Genomic DNA, 9,093 nt, shown 5'->3' on the forward strand with positions numbered 1-9,093 from the left:
TCATTAGTATCATGATTCTCATCCTGTGCACCTTGATTATTTTCAGCTGAAACTGCTATAACCTGATTATTGGCTGGCTCCTGATCACTAGATGGAGATAACAATAATTTTCGTTCCAATTGCTCTGCAGGTGGTTTTGTATCAAAACAATCTCTAAATAAACCCCATAATGCAAAAGCATCCTTAGGAACTCTCTCATTTCCATATAACTTATAATAACTTTTCATATCACGACCGACCTGTTTCCATATTTTTAAATCAAGAGCGCCTCTGTCTGGAAACCATGGTGAACATTCCTGTATAAACTGAAAAAAGTGACGTAATTGTGCAGAACTTACAGTAACACCTCCTTTCTTCAATAAATGCTTTGCTATATCAAGAAATAAAGTTCTCTCTTTAGATTCTGTATTACCCATCCTTTCCAATCCCTGCCCTTTCTTTCTCAGTCTCTGTTACTGAGGGGACCGCGGCTCCCCGGGCAGTATCCTAGCTGCCAACCGCCTGAAAAGAAAAGAAAAGAACAAAAGAAAAGAGTAAGACACTTACCAATAAGGTCCCTGTTCGGGCGCCAAACTGCCGGGGACCAGCCCTAGCAGCAGAGTCCAAGGGTCCCTAATGGCCTGAAATGTAAAAGCCCCCAATAGATTAGGCGGCGCAGCGTCGGCGATGGACAGCAAACCACACGGACTCGGGTCAGTGTTGGAATGCTGACAACTTTATTGAACTCCTTTACAGCTTATATACCCTTGCTCCCACTTCTTTAAAAGTTTCAATAGATAACAGAAGTTAGGTTGTAAAATCAGCCAACTGGTGCCACCTGACACTTAACATTTTTCCGTAATGGGCTCTTCTTGACCCGAAACCTACAGAATATGCTGACGCACATTTTTCTTTAAGATTTAACCTTTACCTAAAGCTAACAAAACATGTTGCTTCAGAATGTTCAGCGTTCCCCATAGGAAAATTAGTGTTTAGTGTAATCAATTGAACTTATTTTGTTGGAAATGATTTGAATTGTTTGTGTTCCTACCATCCCTCAACTGAGAAGCTTTATTGAGCATAATCACTCACTGTAGCAAGGTGAGCTTCCATTAGAAAAACAAGAAAGGGAAAAAGTCAATATTTTAAAGAAGGGGCTCCGGCTTTACTCAACTTACGACGAGTCCTTGCCAGCGTCTTCCAAGGAAGGCCTTAGCAGAGCCCAGCTTATGACGAGTCCTTGCCAACATCTTCCAGAGGAAGTTTCCAACCTCTGGCATGGACTGTTATCCGCTAGGCACATTCCCTTGGCATGAGTTCTATACGCCAGGCGCCCCCGCAAGAATGTTCTGTAATGCTGGCTTTCTTTTTGTAAATTCTTTTATCTTTTGTTTATCATGGAAGGATTTTATTTCATCGTCAAATTTGAAGGTAAGTTTTGCTGGGTATAAGATTCTTGGTTCGCATCCATTTTCTTTCAGGGCTTGAAAAATATTGTTCCAGGCCCTTCTAGCTTTTAGGGTCTGGATTGAAAAATCTGCTGATATTTGTAATGGTTTCCCCCTGAATGTAATTTGGTTCTTTTCTCTCACAGCCTTTAAAATTCTGTCTTTATTTTGTATGTTAGGTATTTTCATTATAATGTGCCTTGGTGTGGGTCTGTTGTAATTTTCTGTATTTGGAGTCCTATAAGCCTCTTGAACTTGATTTTCCATTTCATTCTGCAGATTTGGGAAATTTTCTGATATAATTTCATTGAATAGATTGTTCATTCCTTTGGTTTTTATCTCTGTGCCTTCCTCAATCCCAATAATTCTTAAATTTGACCTTTTCATGATATCCCATAGTTCTTGCAGATTCTGTTCATTATTTCTTACCATCTTCTCTGTTTGGTCAACTTTGTTTCAGGGTTAAATATTTTGTCTTCAATGTCTGAGGTTCTGTCTTCCAGGTGTTCTATCCTATTGGATATGCTTTCTATGGAGTTCTTAATTTGGTTTATTGTTTCCTTCATTTCAGGGATTTCTGTTTGTTTTTTTTTTCAATATCTCTAACTCTATTGAAATGATCTTTTGCTTCCTGTATTTGCTCTTTTAACTGTCGATTGGTGCGATCATTCAATGCCTGCATTTGCTCTTTCATCTCATCATTCAATGCCTGCATTTGCTCTTTCATCTCATCGTTTGCTTCCCTGATCATTTTAATTATGTACATTCTGAACTCCTTTTCTGTCATTTCTTCTGCCATGCTGTCATTGGGTTTTATTGATGTAATATCTAGATTTGTTTGGGGCATTTTCTTCCCTTGTTTTCTCATATTGTTCAGGTATCAGTGGACCGCTGAGATATTGCAGATTTCCTCTATTGACTTATAATGTCCCTGAAGATTTCTAGTATATCCCCGCTTAGCCTTCAGTGGGCTGAAGTCTTGGAGGAAGTTGATAGTGTGGTGCTCCACAAGGAAGCTGCCTCTCTAGGGGTGGTGGCCTTCAGGTGGGGTATATTCCCTGCTAGTGGGCAGAGGTGCCTCCACTTGTTGACCAGTGGTCATCCAAAGGGGAACTAGGCTGCAGGCTGAGGCAAGGCCTGTTTGGGCCTGTGTCTCTGGTTTTACCGTCCTTGTGGGAAAACCTTACCCGGCAGGGAAGACTCACCAGGTGGGGAGGTCTCGCTGGTCAGTTCCCCTCCTAGAGGTTCCCCTCAATCTACAACTACCGCCTGGGCTGGGCTGCCTTCCTCTGCAACGTTCCCAGGGGCCCGGACCTACCTCCTGGGCCTGGGAGCCTCACCCTTCACAGACGAGACTCCTTTGGCTGCCTCTCCTCAGAGAATCTGCCCGCAGTCCTGGAAACTTCGCTCCACCCCTGAGCGTGTCTCTGTGCAGCTCTTCCACCAAGAAGCCTCCTAGGTCCTGGGACCCTGCTCTGCACCTAATCACCTGGCTATGCGGCCCCTCCTCTGAGCAGCCACCTGGAGCCTGTACAGTCGCTCTGAGTCCCAGTGACCCACCGCACGCCTTTTCCTCCGGACAGCCGCCCAGTGTTCCGGTGTGGTCACTAGGAGTTCAAGAAACTCACTGCGCGCCTCCTCCTCCCACCAACCTCCCGTAGCCCTGGGCAGTCACTCTGAGTCCAAGTGACCCGCCCCATTCCTCCTCCTCCTCCAGGCAGCCCCCCGGTGTTCAGGAGCAGTCGCTTTGAGTCCAAACAACTCACCACTTGCCTCCTCCTCTGAGCAGCCGCCTGGAGCTCTGATGCAGTCACTGTGAGTCCAAGTGACCCGTTGCGCTTCTCCTCCTCCTCCGGGCAGCCCCCCAGTGTTCAGGAGCGGTAGCTTTGAATCCAAACAGTTCGCCACGCAGCTCCTCCTCTGGCAACTGCCTGTAGCTCTGGTGCAGTCACTCCGAGTCCAAGCGACCCACCGCGCTCCTCCTCCTCCTCTTCAGGGCAGGCCCTGGCGTTCAGGAGTGGTCACTTTGAGTCCAAACAGCTCTCCGCGCAGCTCCTCCTCTGGGCCGCCGCCCAGAGCCCCAGTGGTTGCTCTGAGTCCACGCGCTGTGCTGAGCGGCCTCCTGTACGATGATGCTCCCAGTTGTCCGAGTTCACTGCTCCAGCAGGGGGAGGGGTGTCTCGCTGGGCAGCTCTACTTCACAAAGTTCCCTGCATTCCGGGACTACCGCCCCATCCGGGATGCCTCCCTAACAGGAGAGACCTATTTATTTGTTTAATTTGTTCATGTTAACAACCTAGTATGCATTTTTCTTTTTTGAACTATTCTTAGTTGTTGCTAGATCTTTATTCATTTATTTATATGCAGTACTGATAATTGAACCCAGTGCCTCACACATACTAGGCAAGTGCTCTACCACTGAGCCAGAAGCCCAGCTCCACGAGCCACAACCCCAACCCCCATTTTGTATATTTGTGTGTACATATATGCCTGTATATACTTTATCTAATATGTATGTGTATATGTACATATGTATTCGTGTGTAAGTATATTCCCTAATTGTGTTTATGCACATATGTATATTGCTTTGGAAAGCAATCTGCAACATATCATAAAATAAAATATGTATACATCTTTTGACAAAGCAGTCCCACTCCTAAGAATCTAACCCTTGGAAACAAAAACTCTGTTTCAAAGGACAGTCAGTATGAAGATGGTTTTTATAGAACTGTTTCTCCTAGCAGAAATAAGAAAGTAAATATCCATCAGTAAGCGAATTACAGAATAAAAGATGGTAAAAAGCACACCAAAGACCTAAAAAGAATCAATAAGAGCTACACCATCAGTTGGCAGGATTTCCATAAGACTTTTTTTTAGTTTAAATTTCTGATACATAAAGATTATACATATTGATGGGTTAATGTGACGTTTAGATACCTGTATGTATTATAATGTTTAAATTAATTTCTATGAAATTATTATTTTGGGGGGTACTAGGGATTGAACCCAGGAGTGTTTTACCATGAACGACATCCTCAGCCCTTTTTATTTTTTTATTTTGAGGCAGGGTCTTGCCAAATTGCTGAGGCTGTCCTCAAACTTCTGACCCTCCTACCTCAGTCTCCCAGGTCTCTTGGATTACAGGCATGTGCCATGTTGCCTGTCTCCATGAGATATTTTTAAGTGAGAAAACTGAACTACAGAAAAAATTATGTTAGATTAAATCTTGTGAACATACAGATATTCAATCAATTTTGACACACAAAAACAGCAATTTCATATGATTCACTAAATCTTACCCCAGCGATGTACAGAAATATTCTCTGCACATCCTCACTTGGACACTTAGGATAACTGTCACACTTCTTATTTTTGCCATTTGGGAACAATATGGTATCTTATTATTATTTTTAATTTGTATGTTTGGCTATCTTTTCTTTTGATTGGTGACCATTTATGTTTCTGTTCCATGAATTGTCTAATCATATCCTCTGCCTGTTTTCCTATCAAGTTATTTTTTTCTTCCCTTTTCCCCTCACCCCTTTAATATGGCTGAAGCTGACCTGCAACTAGTAGTCAATGACGATGAGTGCCCCAGCATTATTGGTACTGGATGTGTTCAGTTTAATTACTATTTTATATGTCTTAAAAATTATAGGGTGATTTAGTTTTGCAGTGAAAAGTTATCACGTACATTATAAGTCACAAAGCAATACAGCCTGAGATGTGATAAAAATCTATGCTTTAAAAATATCCACAATAGCTTTTTCATTAAGTATAAAATAAAAATCTAAATTATAAGAAAACATTATATATTAATTTATTTGCAGCAGGTTTCTTTATTAGTGGCAGAGAAAATAATGTGTTATCTCAAAATAAGTGTTGGTTTAGATTCAATCAAATATAGATTTTTGTCATCAGCTTACAATTTTTTTCCAGATGCGTCATCTGTATATTGAATTTATTTTAGGCATCTTTTGCCTACAAAGACTTTACATTTTTTTAACTTTACATTTTTATATCGTGAAATCCAGTGACTAGGTTGCCAGACTTTGTTTTTATATCTAAAAGCATCTCACCCACTGTTAGATTATACATGTTCTCTTTCAGATTTGCAAAAGATTTTTGTTCTATTTTTACACTTGAGGATTTGATCCAACTGGAATTATTTCTGAATATGGTGACTCATTTTTATTTTCTTCCAGATTGAGAAATACTAAAATACTGTGACCTTTACTTATTAGCCAATCCGTTTCTTCCTGAGTTGAGCTACTATCTTTGTCAGTGAATAGATTCTCACATATACTTATGTCTATTTTGGGATTCCTTAGTCTGTTCCATTAGTTTTTTCATTTCCATACCAGCATCGTAATTACATAGGTATAGAGACTTTTTGGTATGTTGTAATATCTGGCAAGGCAAGTCCCACAGCACTAATTTTTCCCTTACTTTTCTTGTCTCTTCTTGGACTCTTTTTCTTTTTCCTCTGTGTGTGTGTGTGTATGTGATGGGATTGGTCTTGAACTCACATGGGCCTCTCAAGAAGCTGGGATTACAGGCCTATGCCACCATGCCTGACTTTATTCTTACTATAAATTTTAAGGTTTTTTAAAACATTCAGTTCCAAAATCAAAATAACACACTGTTGGGATTCCAATAGGAATCTCAATGAACTTTCATTTATCTGACATTATTATAATATCATATCTTCCCCAAGATTGATGTGTCTTTTCATTTATTCAAATCTTTGAGGTTTTTTTTAAGTGAGGAACTACTTCTATTGTAAATATGAAAAAATGTTGTTTCATATTACTTGTTTACTCTCAAAAATTTGATATGCCAAAGAAAGTAAGTACATTAGAAATTTCAATTAGAACTTAATTAAGCAGACTTGTGTCTAAATTTTTAGGGACTAAACATCATAGAGTTAGGAAAACTCATTCATTTCTAAGAACATTTCTAAGAATGTACTGAAACACATCATGATAAGAAAATTTCCATCTGAATTTTATAAAGGAAAAGGACGAGAATTTTAAAGTCCCTATTTGGTATCAAAATATAGATGAAACTGACACCAGAGAGATGACTCATTAAGAAATTACACCAAACACCAAATTAGAAATTTTAATTATAAGCAAATTGCTTAAGAAAGATTTTAAAATATATATTTTAGTTTAACAATATATATAGAAGACTTGGGCCTGAAAGGAGTTCACAAAGACCACTGAATTTCACTGAGGAAAAAAAAAAAAAAAACAAATGGAAGAGACCCTTCTGAGGGAAGAAGCCCAATATTGTTTTTATTTCCTTAATTAAATTTTTTATTTTTACAGACCGCATTTTGGTTCATTGTAAACAAATGGGGTATAACTTTTCATTTCTATGGTTGTGCACTATGTGGATTCACACCATTCGTGTAATCATACACGTACATAGAGTAATGATGTCTCAGTCTACTATCTTTCATCCCCCACCCCCTCCCACCCCATTTCCCTCTACACAATCCAAAGTTCCTCCATTCTTCTCTTACCCTTCCACCCTGCTTCGTTAAGTATCATCATCCACTTATCAGAGAAAACATTTGGTCTTTGGTTTATTTGGGATTGGCTTATTTCACTTAGCATGATATTCTCCAACTCCATTCATTTACCAGCAAATGCCATAATTTTATTCTTCTTTATGACTAAGTAATATTCCATTGTGTATATATCCATTCATCAATTGAAGGGCATCTTGGTTTGTTCCACAATCTAGCTATTGTGAATTGACCAGCTATGAACATTGATCTGGCTGCTTTACTGTAGCATGCTGAAATCTGTGTTTTTAATAATTTTAAAATTAAATTTTACTCATCTATATTTATTAAATTTATTCTAAATATTTTATAGCTTCTCACTGCTACTGAGGATGGAATATATTCAGGATTTTAAAAAAATTATTATTTTATTTATTTTTATATGATGCTAAGGATTGAACCCAGTGCTTCACACATATAGGCAAGTGCTCTGCCACTGAGCTACACCCCCAGCCCCCTAGGTTCTTCCTTCTTTCTTTCTTTCTTTCTTTCTTTCTTTCTTTCTTTCTTTCTTTCTTTCTTTCTTTCTTTCTTTCTCTCTCTCTCTCTCTCTCTCTTTCTTTCTTTCTTTCTTTCTTTCTTTCTTTCTTTCTTTCTCTCTCCCTCTCTCTCTCTCTCTCCCTCCCTCTGTGTGTGTGTGTATACATATATACATACATATATATATATACACATAATTTATTTTGAAGGGTTTTCCTAGATAGTCTATCATGTCGTCAGCAAGACTCTTCCAATATTTGTGCTAACTTCAGTATATATATGGCTTCCATTATATTATATATACATCATATATTAAAGTTATACATATAATTTTTCCTTTTCTTAAAATCGGGCCTTTTTTTTTTTTGCAGTTCCTGGGATTGAACCCAGGGCCTCATACATGACAGGCAAGTGTTCTACCACTAAGCTATCTGCCAAGCTCTTTTAAAATTTTTTTTTATTTTGATAAATGGTTTCTCAACCAAAAAATATTATTTTGAGACAGTATTCCATTAAGTTGTCCAGACCAAACTGAGTAGCTGGAATTATAAGCATGGGCCACCAGGCTCTGCTAAAACTGTCCACTTTTTTTTTTTTTTTAACAATTTAATAATTCTCTTGATGATTACAGATATACAAGGCTGGTTGGTAGTACTGAGAAACATCACAGTAATGGTAGTTTTCCTGGGTTTGCAATCTTCGATAATTATAAGGAGTTACTTTTAGTCAAACCAGTAAGACTGCATTTATGCATCCATCATTTTTAGGATTATTGGTAAGCACATTATATTTACCCCAAATAACCTTGCCACTTTGTTATATATTATATATCACTATTCTTTCTATTTTAAATCAATAATTTTTATAGTTTTATTTATAAAGTCCTGTATAATCCTTATTGTTTAGTCTTAGTTATGTTTTATTTTTCCAACATTTTATTACAATAATACTAACACATAACAGAAAAATTGAAGGAATTTTACAGTGAACATCCATATACTACTACCTGGATTCTACCACTAACAATTTATGCTGTGTTTTGTTGAGCAGCAGATAGGAACTTAGAATGCCTGGATCCATCATTTCTAAACTGTATGATTTTGGGCAAGTTATTTAATTTCTCCAAACCTCAGTTTTCTTATCTGTAAAGTGGGAATGATAATAGTACTTATGTCAAAGGGTTGTTATGATAGCTAGATCAGCTAGAATATGTAATGCACTTAGAACAAAGCCTCATAATTGTAAACACTTATGCTAGCATATCAGATGGTTTGGACTCCAATAACAAAATGACTACATAGTTTAAACAGTAGAATTTTTTTTTTTTTTTTTTTTTTTTCTCTTTCACAGTTTTGGAGACTAAAAGTCGCAGATCAAGGTTCAGCAGGGTTGATTTTCCAACTAGGATTTGTTCCTGACTTACAGACAGAGACTGCTCCCTAAGTCTTCACATGGCCTTTCCTTCCTAGTGACTGATGAAGAGAGGAGTGAAAGAGAGCCCTCTGGTGTCTCTTTTTATAAGAACAGAAAAGTCATTAGATCAGTGTCCCGCCCTTTAACTTTATTTAATCTTAATTCCTTCCATAAAGGTACTATCTCTAAACACAGTTG

Source organism: Sciurus vulgaris (genome assembly GCF_902686455.1).
Source record: "Sciurus vulgaris genome assembly, chromosome: 1".
In the NCBI taxonomy this organism is placed as follows: domain Eukaryota; kingdom Metazoa; phylum Chordata; class Mammalia; order Rodentia; family Sciuridae; genus Sciurus; species Sciurus vulgaris.